A 16,828-nucleotide genomic window follows, 5' to 3' on the forward strand; every position below is an offset into this window, starting at 1 on the left:
ACTACAAGACAGGAAAAGTACTTAGAGACAAAAATGGCCATTTCATAATGGCTAAGGGGACACTGAATCAAGAAGACATAACAATTCTTAATATATATGCACCAAACCAAGGAGCACCAAAATATATAAGACAGCTACTTATTGATCTTAAAACAAAAACTGACAAAAACACAATCATACTTGGAGACCTCAATACACCGCTGACGGCTCTAGATCAGTCATCCAAACAGAGAATCAACAACGACATAGTGGCCTTAAACAAAACACTAGAGCACCTGGATATGATACACATCTACAGGACATTTCATCCCAAAGTGACTGAGTATACATTTTTCTCCAGTGTATATGGATCATTCTCAAGAATTGACCATATGTTGGGCCACAAAAACAACATCAGCAAATTCAGAAAAATTGAAGTTGTACCAAGCATATTTTCTGATCATAAAGCCTTGAAACTAGAATTCAACTGCAAAAAAGAGGAAAAAAATCCCAGAAAAATGTGGAAACTAAACAACATACTTTTAGAAAATGAATGGGTCAAAGAAGAAATAAGTGCAGAGATCAAAAGATATATACAGACTAATGAAAATGACAATACGACATATCAGAATCTCTGGGATGCAGCAAAAGCAGTGATAAGAGGGAAGTTCATATCACTTCAGGCATATATGAACAAACAAGGGAGAGCCCAAGTGAACCACTTAACTTCACACCTTAAGGAACTAGAAAAAGAAGAACAAAGACAACCCAAAACCAGCCAAAGAAAGGAGATAATAAAAATCAGAGCAGAAATAAATGAATTAGAGATCAGAAAAACTATAGAAAAAATTAATAGAACAAGGAGCTGGTTCTTTGAAAAGATCAACAAAATTGACAAACCCTTGGCAAGACTTACCAAGGAAAAAAGAGAAAGAACTCATATAAACAAAATCCAAAATGAAAGAGGAGAAATCACCACAGACACCATAGATATACAAAGAATTATTGTAGAATACTATGAAAAACTTTATGCCACTAAATTCAACAATCTAGAAGAAATGGATAAATTCTTAGAACAATACAACCTTCCTAGACTGAGTCAAGAAGAAGCAGAAAGCCTAAACAGACCTATTAGTAGAGAAGAAATAGAAAAAACCATTAAAAACCTCCCCAAAAATAAAAATCCAGGCCCTGACAGCTATACCAGTAAATTTTATCAAACACTCAAAGAAGACTTGGTTTCTATACTACTCAAAATCTTCCAAAAAATTGAAGAAGAAGCAATACTTCCAAACACATTTTATGAGGCCAACATAACCCTCATACCAAAACCAGGCAAGGATGGCACAAAAAAAGAAAACTACAGACCAATATCTCTAATGAATACAGATGCTAAAATACTAAACAAAATACTAGCAAATCGAATACAACAACATATTAAAAAGATAATACATCATGATCAAGTGGGATTCATCCCAGAATCTCAAGGATGGTTCAACATACGTAAAACGGTTAACGTAATACACCATATCAACAAAACAAAGAACAAAAACCACATGATCTTATCAATAGACGCAGAAAAGGTTTTCGATAAAATACAACACAATTTTATGTTTAAGACTCTCAACAAAATGGGTATAGAAGGAAAATATCTCAACATGATAAAGGCCATATATGATAAACCATCAGCTAACATCATATTAAATGGCACTAAACTGAAGGCTTTCCCCCTTAAATCAGGAACAAGACAGGGTTGTCCACTCTCTCCACTCTTATTTAATGTGGTACTAGAGGTTCTCGCCACAGCAATCAGACAAGACAAAGAAATAAAAGGCATCCATATCGGAAAAGAAGAAGTAAAGCTATCACTTTTTGCAGATGATATGATCCTATACATCGAAAACCCCAACTAATCCACAAAAAGACTACTAGAAACAATAAGCCAATACAGTAAGGTCGCAGGATACAAAATTAACATACAGAAGTCAATAGCCTTTCTATATGCCAACAATGAAACAACTGAGAAGGAACTCAAAAGAATAATCCCCTTCACGATTGCAACAAAAAATAAATAAAATACTTAGGAATAAACATAACAAAGAATGTAAAGGACTTATATAATGAAAACTATAAACCATTGTTAAGGGAAATCGAAAAAGATATAATGAGATGGAAGAATATACCTTGTTCTTGGCTAGGAAGAATAAATATAATCAAGATGGCTATATTACCCAAAGCAATATACAAATTCAATGCAATTCCCATCAAACTTCCAATGACGTTTTTTAAAGAAATAGAGCAAAAAATCATCAGATTTATATGGAAGTATAAAATACCCCGAATAGCCAAAGCAATCCTAAAGAAAAAGAATGAAGCTGGGTGCATTACAATACCTGACTTCAAACTATATTATAGGGCCACGATAATCAAAACAGCATGGTATTGGCAGAAAAATAGACACTCAGACCAATGGAACAGAATAGAAAGTCCAGAAATAAAACCACATATATATAGTCAAATAATTTTTAATAAAGGGGCCAACAACACACAATGGAGAAAAGAAAGCCTCTTCAATAAATGGTGCTGGGAAAACTGGAAAGCCACATGCAAAAGAATGAAACTGGACTACAGTCTCTCCCCCTTTACAAAAATTAACTCAGAATGGATCAAAGATCTAAACATAAGACCTGAAACAATTAAGTACATAGAAGAAGACATAGGTACTCAACTCATGGACCTGGGTTTTAAAGAGCATTTTATGAATTTGACTCCACAGGCAAGAGAAGTGAAGGCAAAAATTAATGAATGGGACTACATTAGACCAAGAAGTTTTTGCTCAGCAAGAGAAACTGATTACAAAATAGACAGACAGCCAACTAAATGGAAAATGATATTTTCAAACAACAGTTCAGATAAGGGCCTAATATCCAAAATATACAAAGAACTCATAAAACTCAACAACAAACAAACAAACAATCCAATAAAAAAATGGGAAGAGGATATGAATAGACACTTCTCCCAGGAAGAAATACAAATGGCCAACAGATATATGAAAAGATGCTCATCTTCTTTAGCTATTAGAGAAATGCAAATCAAAATGGCAATGAGATACCACCTCACACCTGTTTGATTAGCTGTCATTAGCAAGACAGGTAATAGCAAATTTTGGAGAGGCTGTGGAGAAAAAGGAACCCTCATCCACTGTTGGTGGGAATGTAAAGTAGTACAACCATTATGGAAGAAAGTATGGTGGTTCCTCAAAAAACTGAAAATAGAACTACCTTATGACCCAGCAATCCCTCTACTGGGTATATATCCCAAAAACTCAGGAAAATTGATACGTAAAGACACATGCAGCCCCATGTTTATTGCAGCATTGTTCACAGTGGCCAGGACATGGAAACACCCAAAAAGCCCATCAATAGATGACTGGATAAAGAAGATGTGGCACATATACACTATGGAATACTACTCAGCCATTAGAAATGATGACATTGGAACATTTACAGCAAAATGGTGGGATCTTGATAACATGATTCGAAGCGAAATAAGTAAATCAGAAAAAACCAGGAACTGTATTATTCCATACGTAGGTGGGACGAAATAGTGAAACTAAGAGACATTGATAAGAGTGTGATGGTTATGGGGGCGGGGGGGGGAATGGGAGAGGGAAAGGGGGTGGGGAGGGGCAGAAAGAAAACAAGATATAAGGTGACAGAGGACAATCTGACTTTGGGTGGTGGGTATGCAACATAATTGAACGACAAGATAACCTGGACTTGTTATCTTTGAATATATGTATCTTGATTTATTGATGTCACCCCATTAAAAAAATAAAATTATTTAAAAAAAAAAAGGATATGGCTGAAAATGGTGATCAGTTAGAAATAGTGGCATCAGAGCTACTATAAAGTAATCTAAGATGAATAGTTTCCTTTTCTTTGTGGCCTGAGTTCTAACACAGGCAACATCAAAGAGCACCCCTGAGATGTCATTGACACAAAATGAAGTTTATTTTTAACATATATGTATGCAGTTTAATATTTGTTTATACATATATAATAAAATGGAGTAACAGATTAAATGTAGTCTCAAATTGAGAATGGTTAGAATTTAGGATTTTTTCAGTTAATAGGCATGCTATTTTTAGAGTTCATATGATAGTTAAATACGTATAATTAAAGAAATAAGAATGCGTTGGTAAAAATAAGAATACAGGGAGAGGATAATTATTTAGGATATTAAGATGGGTGATACATAGTTGATAGATATAGATAATTAGTTTTCTGTGACTGCCATAACAAATCATTATAAGCTATTATCCTTAAAACAACGAAAATATATACTCTTAGAGTTCCAAAGGCCAGAAGTCTTAAATCAAGGTTTCATAGCCCATGCTCCCTCTAGAGGCTTTAGGGGAGAATCTATTCCTTGCTTCTTCCAGCTTCTGGTGGCTCCCAAGTATTCCTTGATTTGTGAGTGCATCACTCCAGTCTCTGCCTCCATAGTCATATCCTTTTCTGTTTCTCCTCTGCATGTGTCTTACAAGTATACTTCATTGGATTCAGATCCTATCCAGATAATCCAAAATGATCTCCACATCTCAAGATCCTTAACTCAATTACATCTTCAATGACCCTTTTTAAAATAAGGTCTTGGCCCTGGCCAGTGGGCTCAGTGAGAGTGTCAGCCTGGTATGTGGAAGTCCCGCGATAGTTTTCTGGTTAGAGCACACAGGAGAAGCGACCATCTGCTTCTTCACCACTCCCCTTTCTTTCTCTCTCTCCCCTCCCACAGTCATAGCTCATTAGAGCAAGTTGGCTCTGGGTGCTGAGGATGGCACCATGGCCTCACTTCAAGTGCTAAAATAGCTCGGTTGCTGAGCAATGAAGCAATGGCCCCAGATGGGCAGAGCATCACCCTATAGCTGGCTTGCCAGTTGGATCCCAGTTGGGGTGCATGTGGTAGTCTGTCTCTCTGCATCCCTGCCTCTCAATAATAATAATAATAATAATCAAAATAGAAAAAATAAGGTCTCATTCTCTGGTTCTGAAAGGTAGGACATGTGTATATCTTTCTGAGGGGTCCCCATTTCATCCCATTATAAGTAGATACATAATAGATAGGGTTTCCATTTATACATTACATTTTATTAAATTCCATCCACTGTCCAATCTCATTTATTGTCTTTTCTTAATTGCATAATTACTGCAACTTAAGCAACTGTGAGTCACCAGCTTTAGTTTTTAACCATATTATTTGGTGTCACAAGATCACAAAAGACTACATTTTTAAAAAGATGATTGTCAAACCAGATACCAGAAGTTCTCATGAGACACTCTATAATTCAAACCACAGTCTCCTCAAGCTATGTTTTAAGAAGGAGAGTCCTATAATAAAAATGCTCTTTGCACTCCCCTTGGCCTTCCATAGGCTCAGTCACACAAAAGTCTATCACCTGTGAGCAGGCAAGGTTTTGAAACCTGATGGATAGACATAAGCAAGTACTTGCTTGAAATCTGTCTTTCAGCCAATAAACAGTCACCATGCCCACCACCAATTATATAAGGGTTGTCTATAGAAAAGGATTCTTAAAAAAGTATTTCATTTCTTTAATCTTCTATTCCCATTGCTGAAAGACATAAAAACAAAAATAACTTGTCTGAGCTAGTAGAAGAGGAATATGGGTTTATTTCTGTTTAATTTCCAAAATGCAAACAACCAAAAAAAAAAAACTTTTAATTTCATTACATTCCAGATTGGTTAGAGTGGAAGTTTGTGGTGTAGTTCCTAATGAAAATGTATTAAATAGTAACCCAAATGTAATAAGGCAACATGCCTTCCCAGAAGGAAGGGCAGGAGATCAAGAGGGGAGAGGTCAAAGTAACTTTTAGCAGAAAAATATTTAAATATGTTGTAGTTACAATAAATATATGTTTTCCATTTTAAATGGTCAACTATCTCTCTTCATTTATAACATTTTGGATTTTTTTGTTTCAGTGAAAATTCTGAGTTGGATTATAAAATAGCTGATAATGTTTTTTATTGCCATAAGCTAGCCATATTCCCATCAATGTGCCAAAATGAAACATAAAGAAATTATTACCTTAAGACAATTATTTTAAGCTATTGTATAACTTCTCTTTGGCAATATAGAATAACATTTAGCATAGTTACTAAGACAAACCCTCAGTAGCTACTCTTATTCAGGAGAATTTCTAACATCTGGCTTACTTCTGTTTGGTAAGTAGAACTGTTTTATTTTTTACTTTATACAAATACTTTTTGGCTTTTCAATTGTATACTTAGAGGTGTACATTCAAACTGTATCTATCTACAACTATAAATAGATATAAATTAGATAGATAGATATAGATAAATGTAAATATCTATATTCATTTACCATCCTACCTATTTCTATACAAATAGAGATATAAATATATATACATACATACCCCAGAGATACTGCAGGTTGGGTTTCAGATCATTGCAATAAAGTGAATATTTCAATAAAGTGAATCATGACTTTCTTTGGTTTCCAAGTGAATATAAAAGTTATGTTTACACTTTCCTGTAGTCTATTAAGTGTACAATAACATTTTATCTAAAATAACAATGTACATATCTTTTTTTTTAAGTGAGAGGAGGGGAGATAGTGAGAGATTCCCACACATGCCCTGACCAGGGCCCACCTGGCAACCTCTGTCTGGGGCTGATGCTCAAATCAATGGAACTATTTTTAGCACCTGAGACTGACATCTTTGGAACAACCAAGCTACCCTCAGCACCCAGGGTCTTGGCTTGAACCAATTGAACCACTGGCTGCAGTAGGGGTAGAGGGAGAGAAGGGAGAGAGAGAGGGGGATAGAAGCAGATGGTCACCTTTCTTTTATGCCCTGACTGAGAATCAAACCCAAGACATCCATATGCTGGGCCAACACTCTATCCACTAAGCAAACCAGTCAGGGTCCAATGTACATATCTTAATTAAAATATACTTTATTGTGAGAGCGGCAAGATGGCGATGGAATAGGCAGACATACCAACTCCCACCTCCCAGAACCAAAGTGGATTACAACTTAATTTTAAGAACCATCATCTGGAAAAACCAACTTTTGACTAAAGTAAGAGGAGTCTTCAACCAACGAACACCGAAGAAGCCACACTGAGACTGGTAGGAAAAACAGAAACGTGGAGAGGGCAGCCTAGCTCCCAGAGCAAACAGCAGCCCAGATAGTCTCATGTGGTGGGAAGTGAGTTTAGTGGAGAGGAGAGGGTCCTAAGCCCCAAGAACAAAGCTCTACCCTGCAGCCCCAGAACCTAGAAGAGGTGTATGAACAGTATTTAGCTGTGAAACAAGTCAGGATACTGTTTGTGAGAAAGAGAAAGAGATTTCTCAGACCCAGGATTCTTCTTAAAGGGACCACACAGAAAACCTCTTACAAACACCTACCCAGGACTCCAGGGAATGAGGAGAGAGGAGAAGACTGGAGCAGCAGGATGAGAGTGTAATCTGGGAGGCACAGGAAGAAACACTTTGAGGGACAGCTACCCTAACCCCTGGGCTGAGTCATTCCCCAAATCAGAAGCAAATATTTCCCCTGGAAACAGCAATATCAGCAAAGGGAAGCAGGACACCAGCCAAACAAACTCTCCCATGGCACTCAGAGCAGAGTCACTTAGAAGGAAGAAGCTTTCAGGACTACAGTATTGAGTGTTAGGGTCTGAACTCCAGCACCCCCACCCACATGGTTGAGGGCTTACTGGAGGGCAGGTGATGGCAGGATGTTGAAGCATAGTTCCATAGGCAAGGGCAGAAGCCAGCTGGCCACCACTGAGGCCGAGGTGTGAGCTCAGTCTTACTGGGCGGCAGTGAAGAGAATGTGCAAAAGTAGTAGGCTCAGCTGTGGACTCGCCTGAAATCCTGCCTGCGGGAGAAGGGCAGGAGCCCTGGAAAAAGCGCACACCTGCTGCAGAGCAAGAGTGCACGGGTGCACAGCCTCACCCAGCATGTGAAGCTGAAGCTTGTGGCCCAACATGCCAGCTGGTTCATCCCACTGAAAAGGGGCAAAAGCCTAGAACAGGCGGAGTCCCATGACTGAGCGCTAGTGCACAGCACTGCCCAGCCTATGAAGCTGAGGTTTGCAGCTGACCCAAGCAGGCTCCTCCCATGGGGGTGAAGCGAAAGCCTAAAAACAGATGGAGGCCAGCAGCTGAGCAAAGGTATTCACCACTGCCTGCGGAGCCGAGGCTTGCTGCCCAGGCATGGCGCATAACCCCACCTGTGGAGGTGGAGTGAAGACTGAGGCTGCTGAGGCTTGTAGATCCAGGCACGTGATCAAAGCCCCTCCCATGGAGGAGAGGTGGAAACTGCAGTGACAGCCCCAGTGGGCTGGGAACACAGAGGCCACACCCATTGGACTCCAGAGGCCAAAACCTTCTTATACACAGATAAAATGGGAAGGCGGAGAAATGCAACACAAATAAATCAAGAGAAATACGCAGAAAAGAACCTGAATGAGTCATATATAACCAAAATACTTGATGCAGAGTTTAAAATAACAATTGTTAGGATGCGCAAAGATCTTAGAACAGTAATAGATGGTCATTATGAACACGTAAATAATGACATCGCAAATATAAAAAAAGGACATTGAAATAATAAAAAAGGATCAGTCAGAAATGAAAAATACAATATCAGAAATAAAGACTAAAATGGAAGGAATTAAAGGCAGGATGGATAAGGCTGAGGATCAAATCAGCAAGCTAGAGGACAAGATAAATGAAGGCACGGAAGCAGAGCAGAAAAAAGAAAAGAGACTCAAAAAGTCTGAGGAAACTCTAAGAGAGCTCTGTGATAACATAAAGAGAAATAACATCAGCATCATAGAAGATCCTGAAGAAGAAAAGAACAAAGGATAGAGACTTTTTCAATCATATATCTGAAAACTTCCCTAAATTAATGCAGGAAAAACTTTCACAAGTTCAAGAAGCACAGAAAACTCCATTAAAGAGAAACCTAATGATATCTACACCAAGACATATCATAATTAAAATACCAAAGCTAAGTGAAGGAGCCCATATAAAGGTGACATCTGACTTCTCAACAGAAACACTTGAAGCCAGAAGGGAATGGCAAGAAATATTCAAAGTAATGCAGAACAAGAACCTACAACCAAGAATACTTTATCCAGCAAGGCTATTGTTTAAAATTGAAGGAGAAATAAAAAGCTTCCCAGACCAAAAGAACTCAAGAAATTCACTACAACCAAACCAATGCTGCAAGATATGTTAAGGGGTCTGTTGTAAACAGATCAAAGGGGGAAAAGAATATAGCAAAAGAGGAATATAGCTTTAAAGAATAAAATAGCAATAAACAACTACATATCAATAATAACCTTAAATGTAAATGGATTAAATGATCCTATCAAAAGACATAGGGAGATGTGTGGATAAGAAAACAGAACCCATACATATGTGGTCTACAAGAGACATATCTTAAAACAAAAGATGCCCATAGACTGAAGGTAAAAGGATGGAAAAAAATATTTCATGCAAATGGAAATGAAAAAAAAGCTGGGGTAGCATTACTTATATCAGACAAAATGGACTTTAAAACAAAGGCTATAGTAAGAGATAAAGAAGGTCACTACATAATGATAAAGGGAGCAATCCAACAGGAAGATATAACCATTATAAATATCTATGCACATAATATAGGAGCACCTAAATATATAAAGCAGACTTTGATGGATATAAAGGGCAAGATCAGCAGCAATACTATAATAGTAGGGGGTTTCAATACCCCACTAAAATCACTAGATAGATCCTCAAAAAATAAAATTAACAAAGAAAGAGCAGACTTAAAGGACACATTAGATCAGGGATTGGGAACCTTTTTGGCTGAGAGAGCCATGAATGCCACATATATTAAAATATAATTCCATGAGAGCCATGCAATGACCCATGTATGGTACACATTATCCAATAAAAATTTGGTGTTTTCCAGGAAGACAGCTGTGATTGGATCCAGCTACCCACAACCATGAACATGAGGGGTAGGAAATGAATGGATTGTAATACATGAGAATTTTTTATATTTTTAACGTTATTATATTTTTTATTAAAGATTTGTCTGTGAGCCAGATGCAGCCATTAAAATAGCCACATCTGGCTTGCAAGCCATAAGTTTCCGACCCCTGCACTAAATTAACTGGATTTAATAGATATTTTCAGAACCTTTCATGCTAAAGCAGCAGAATATACATTTTTTTAAAGTGCTCATGGTACATTCTCTAGGATAGACCACATATTAGGGCACAAAAGTTGTCTCAACAAATTTAAGAAGATTGAAATCATATCAAGCATTTTCTATGATCATAATGGCATGAAACTAGAAATCAACCAAAACAGAAAACCTGAAAAATACTCAAACACTTGGAAACTAAATAGCATATTATTAAAGAACAAATGGATTAACAATGACATCAAATAAGAAATAAAAAAATTTCTAGAAACAAATAATAATGAGCATACATCAACTCAAAATTTATGGGATGCAGCAAAAGCAGTCCTGACAGGGAAGTGCATAGCATTACAGGCATACCTTAAGAAGCTAGAAAAAGCTCAAATAAACAACTTGACCCTGCATCTAAAAGAACTAGAAAAAGAACAGCAAGTAAAGTCCAGAGGTAGTAGAAGGAAAGAAATAATAAAGACCAAAGTGGAAATAATGACATAGAGGCTAAAGAAACAATACAGAAGATCAATGAAACCAGGAGCTGGTTCTTTGAAAAGGTAAACAAGATCGATGAACCTTTAACCAGACTAACCAAGAAAAAATGAAAGAGGACTCAAATAAATAAAATTAGAAACGAGAGTGGAGAAATAACAAGTGACACAACAGAAATACAAAATATTGGAATAAAATACTATGAAGAACTGTATGCCAAAAAACTAGACAACCTAGATGAAATGGACAAATTCCTTGAAACATACAATCTTCCAAAAATCAATCTGGAAGAATCAGAAAACCTAAACTGCCGATTCCACCAAAATGAGATTGAAACAGTTATCAAAAAACTCCCAACAAAGAAAAGTCCGGGGCCTGATGGCTTCACAAGTGAATTCTACCAAATATTCAAAGTAGAACTAACTCCTATCCTTCTCAAACTATTTCAAAAAATTCAAGAGGAAGGAAGACTTCCAAGCTTCTTTTATGAGGCAAACATAATTCTGATTCCAAAACCAGGCAAAGACAACACAAAGAAAGAAAATTATAGGCCAATATCCTTGATGAATTTAGATGATAAAATCCTCAACAAAATATTAGCAAACTGGATCCAGCAATATATGAAAAACATCACACATCATGATCAAGTGAGATTTATTTTTGGGAGGCAAGGCTGGTACAATATTTGCAAATCAATCAATATGATTCATCACATAAACAAAAGAAAGGAGAAAAACCACATGATAATTTCAATAGATGCAGAAAAAGCATTTCATAAAATCCAGCACCCATTCATGATCAAAACTCTCAGCAAAGTGGGAATATAGGGAATATACCTCAACATGACAAACCCACAGCCAACATCATACTCAATGGGAAAAAATTAAAAGCAATCCCCTTAAGATCAGGAACAAGGCAGGGGTGCCCCCTCTCACCACCCTTATTTAACAGAGTTCTGGAAGTCCTAGCCACAGTAATAAGACAAGAAGAAGAAATAAAAGGCATTCAAATTGGAAAAGAAGAAGTAAAGCTATCATTATTTGCAGACGATATGATATTGTATATAGAAAACCCTAAAGTCTCAGTCAAAAAACTACTAGACCTGATAAATGAATTCAGCATGGTGGCAGGATATAAAATTAATATTCAGAAATTAGAGGCATTTTTATACACTAACAATGAAAGAGAAATTAAGGAAACAATCCCCTTCAGTATTGCAACAAAAGAATAAAGTACCTAGGAGTACATTTAACCAAGGAGATTAAAAACTTGTGCTCGAAAAATTATAAAACATTGATAAAAGAAATCAAGGAAGATACAAACAAGTGGAAGCATATACCGTGCTCATGGTTAGGAAGAATAAACATCATTAAAATGTCTATATTACCCAAAGCAATTTATAAATTCAATGCAATACCAATTAAAATACCAATGACATACTTCAATGATATAGAACACATATTTCAAAAATTTATATGGAACCAAAAAAGAACACAAATAGCCTCAGCAATCTTGAAAAGGAAGAATAAAGTGGGAGGTATCACACTTCCTGATATCAAGTTATACTACAAGGCCATTGTACTCAAAACAGCCTGGTACTGGTATAACAACAGGCATATAGATCAATGGAACAGAACAGAGAACCCAAAAATAAACCCACACCTTTATGGACAACTGATATTTGACAAAAGAGTTAAGAGCATACAATGGAGTAAAGACAGCCTCTTTAACAAATGGTGTTGGGAAAATTGGACATCTAATTGTAAAAAAATGAAACTAGACTACCAACCTACACCATTTACAAAAATCAACTCAAAATGGATAAAATACTTAAATGTAAGCCATGAAACCATAAGCATCCTAGAAGAAAACATAGGCAGTAAGGTCTCCAACTTTTCTTGCAGCAATATATTTGCTGATTTATCTCTACGAGCAAGTGAAATAAAAGACAGGATAAACAAATGAGACTATCAAACTAAAAGGCTTTTGCACAGCTAAAGACGATAAGAACAGAATAAAAAGACAAACTACACAATGGGAGAACATATTTGACAATATGTCTGATAAGGGATTAATAACCCAAATTTATAAAGAACTTTTAAAACTAAATACTAGGAAGACAAACAATCCAATAAAAAAAAGGGGGGGCAAAAGAAATGAATAGACACTTCTCCAAAGAGGACATACAGATGGCCAATAGGCAGATGAAAAAATGCTCAACATCACTAATTATTAGAGAAATGTAAATTAAAACCACAGTGAGATACCACCTCACACCAGTCAGAATGGCGCTCATCAACAAAACAACACAGAGTAAGTACTGGAGAAGATGTGGAGAAAAGGGAACCCTCCTGCACTGCTGGTGGGAATGCAGACTGGTGCAGCCACTGTGGAAAACAGTATGGAGATTCCTCAGAAAACTAAAAATGGAACTGCCTTTTGACCCAGCTATACCACTTTTATGAATATACCCCAAGAATACCATAGCACTGTTTCAAAAGGAGAAATGCACCCCCATGTTTATGGCAGCATTGTTCATAATAGTGAAGATCTGGAAACAGCCCAAGTGTCCGTCAGTGGATGAGTGGATTAAAAAGCTTTGGTACATATATACTATGGAATACTACTCAGCCATAAGAAATGATGACATCGGATCATTTATAACAACATGGATGGGCCTTGATAACATTATACGGAGTGAAATAAGTAAATCAGAAAAAACTAAGAACTATATGATTCCATACATAGGTGGGACATAAAAATGAGACTCAGAGACATGGACAAGAGGGTGGTGGTTACTGGGGGGGGGGGTTAGGGTGGAGGGGCACAAAGAAAACCAGATAGAAGGTGATGGAAGACAATTTGACTTTGGGTAATGGGTATGCAACATAATCAAATGTCAAAATATCCTGGAGCGCCCTGGCCGGTTGGCTCAGCGGTAGAGCGTCGGCCTAGCGTGCGGATGACCCAGGTTCGATTCCCGGCCAGGGCACATGGGAGAAGTGCCCATTTGCTTCTCCACCCCTCCGCCGGGCCTTCCTCTCTGTCTCTCTCTTCCCCTCCCGCAGCCAAGGCTCCATTGGAGCAAAGATGGCCCGGGCGCTGGGGATGGCTCTGTGGCCTCTGCCCCAGGCGCTAGAGTGGCTCTGGTCGCAACATGGCGACACCCAGGAGGGTCGCAACATGGCGACGCCCAGGATGGGCAGAGCATCGCCCCCTGGTGGGCAGAGCGTCGCCCCTGGTGGGCGTGCCGGGTGGATCCCGGTCGGGCGCATGCGGGAGTCTGTCTGACTGTCTCTCCCTGTTTCCAGCTTCAGAAAAAAAAAAATGCAAAAAAAAAAAAATATATATATATATCCTGGAGATGTTTTCTCTGAATATATGTACCCTGATTTATTAATGTCACCCCATTAAAATTAATAGTATATATATATATATATATATATATATATATATATATATATATTTGATTGCTAAAAACACTAACTATCATCTGAGCCCTTGGCAAGTCATAGCCTTTTTGCTGGGTGAAGGTCTTGCCTCAGTGTTAATGGCTGCTGATGGATTATGGTGGTGATTGCTGAAAGCAGGGGTGGTTGTAGCAATTTCTTAAAATAAGACAAAAATGAAGTTTGCTGCATCAATCAACATTTCCTTTCACAAATGATTTTTCTGCAGCATGCAATACCATTTGATAGCATTTTACCCACAAAACTTCTTTTGAAATTAGAGTGGATCCTCTCAGACCTTGCCACTGCTTTTTCAACTAAGTTCATGTAATTTTTTGCTTATCCATGAGAAACAACTCCTCATTTGTTAAAGGTTTAATATGAGATTGCAGCAGCTCAGTCACACTTCAGGCTCCAATTTTAATTCTAGGTCTCTTGCTATTCCAACCACATCTACAGTTCCTTTCTCCACAGAAGTCTTGAATCCCTCAAAGTCATCCATGAAGTTTGGAATTAACTTCTTCCAAGCTCCCACTCATGTTGATATTTTTACCTCTTCTCATGAACCATGAATGTTCTTAATTACAACTACAATGATGAATCCTTTCCAGAAGGTTTTCACTTTACTTTGCCCAGATCCATCAGAGTAATCACTACCCGTGGCAGCTACTGCTTTATAAAATGTATTTCTTAAATAATAAAGCTTGAAAGTCAAAATCACTCCTTGATTCATGGGCAGTAGAATGGATGTTGTGTTAACAGGCATAAAAACCACATCAATCTCTTTGTACATCTCTATCAGAGCTTTTGGGTGACCAGGTACATAGTCAATAAGCAGTAATATTTTGAAAGAAATCTTTGAGCAGTATGTCTCAACAGTGGGCTTAAAATATTTAATAAATTATGTTGTAAACAGGTGGGCTGTTATCTAGGCTTTGTTTTTCCATTTATAGAGCACAGGCAGAGGAGATTTGGTATAATTCTTCAGGGCATCAAGCATTTTCAGAATGGTAAATGAGCATTGGCTTCAACTTAAAGTCACCAAAGTTGCATGAGTCCCTAATAAGAGACAGCCTGTCCTTTGAAGCTTCAAAGCCAGCCATTGACCTCTCTCTAGCTATGGAAGTCTTAAATAGCATCTTCTCCCAATAGAAGGCTGTTTCATCCACATTGAAAATCTGTTGTTCAGTGCAGCCATGTTCACTAATTATCTCAGCTAGATCTTCTGGGTAACTGGCTGCAGCTTCTACACCAGCATTTGCTGCTTGTACTTGTATGTTATGAAGAGGGCTTCTCTCCTTAAACTCCACAAACAAACTTGTGCTAGTGTCTGCTTTTCTTCTGAAGATTTCTCATCTCTTTTAGCCTTCATAGAATTGAAGAGACTTAAGACCTCACTCTGGGCCCTGGCTGGTTGGCTCAGCGGTAGAGCGTTGGCCTGGCGTGCGGGGGACCCAGGTTCGATTCCCGGCCAGGGCACACAGGAGAAGCGCCCATTTGCTTCTCCACCCTCCACCCTCCTTCCTCTCTGTCTCTCTCTTCCCCTCCCGCAGCCAAGGCTCCATTGGAGCAAAGATGGCCTGGGCGCTGGGGATGGCTCCTTGGCCGCTGCCCCAGGCGCTAGAGTGGCTCTGGTCGTGGCAGAGCGACGCCCCAGAGGGGCAGAGCATCGTCCCTGGTGGGCATGCCGGGTGGATCCCGGTCGGGCGCATGCAGGAGTCTGTCTGACTGTCTCTCCCCATTTCCAGCTTCAGAAAAATACAAAAAAAAAAAAAAAAAAAAAGACCTCACTCTGGGATAGGATTTAGCTTAAGGGAATGTTGGGGCTGGTTTGATCTTCTATCCCAACCTCTAAAACATTCTCTACATCAGCAATAAGCTTGTTTCACTGTCTGATTATTTGTGTACTCACTGGAGTGGTATTTATAATTTCCTTCAGGAACTGTTTCTTTGCATTTACAATTCAACTAATTGACACAAGAGGCCTAGCTTTATCTTGGCTTTCAACATGCCTTCCTCACTAATCTTAATCGTTTCTAGCTTTTGACTTAATGTCAGAAATATACAACTCCTTTTTTCATGAGAACACTTGGAGGTCATAGTAGGGTTGTTAATTGGCCTAATTTCAATATTGTTGTATCTCAAGGACTAGGATGGCCCAAGGAAATGAAGAGAGATGGGGGAACAGCCAGCCCATGGAGTAGTCAGGACACACACAATGTTTATTGATTAAGTCTGTGGTTTTATATGGGTGCGGTTTTTGGTGCCCCAAAACAATTACAAAAGTAACAGTGAAGATAACTGATCACAGATTACCATAACATATATAATAATAATTTTAAAAATCTGAAATACTGCAAGAATTACCAAAATGTGACAGAGACACAAAGTGAGCAAATGCTTTTGGAAAAATGGTCCTGACAGACTTGTTTGATGTGGGGTTGCCACCAACTTTCAGTTTGTAAGAAATGCATTATCAGTCACTGCAATAAAGCAAATCCCAACAAAATGAAGTGTACCTGTAAATATGGACTTAGGTAGTTCTATATTTATTCATATTCTTACTAACATAATCAAATTACATGAAGAATTAAGAAAATACTCCAAGTAAGAACAACCTTAACTTTTCTGAGTTTTTTTTCTGTGTATTTCAGGCAAAGAGAATATT

At 38.0% G+C, this 16,828-nt stretch overlaps 1 pseudogene; it reads right to left on the reverse strand.

Annotated features, from left to right (window-relative positions):
* Window positions 1–14,193: 14,193 nt before the first annotated feature.
* LOC136329965 (tigger transposable element-derived protein 1-like) lies at window positions 14,194–16,260 on the reverse strand (annotated as a pseudogene).
* Between the last annotated feature and the right edge of the window lie 568 nt (window positions 16,261–16,828).

This window comes from Saccopteryx bilineata, chromosome 3 (assembly GCF_036850765.1).
Source record: "Saccopteryx bilineata isolate mSacBil1 chromosome 3, mSacBil1_pri_phased_curated, whole genome shotgun sequence".
Taxonomy (NCBI): domain Eukaryota; kingdom Metazoa; phylum Chordata; class Mammalia; order Chiroptera; family Emballonuridae; genus Saccopteryx; species Saccopteryx bilineata.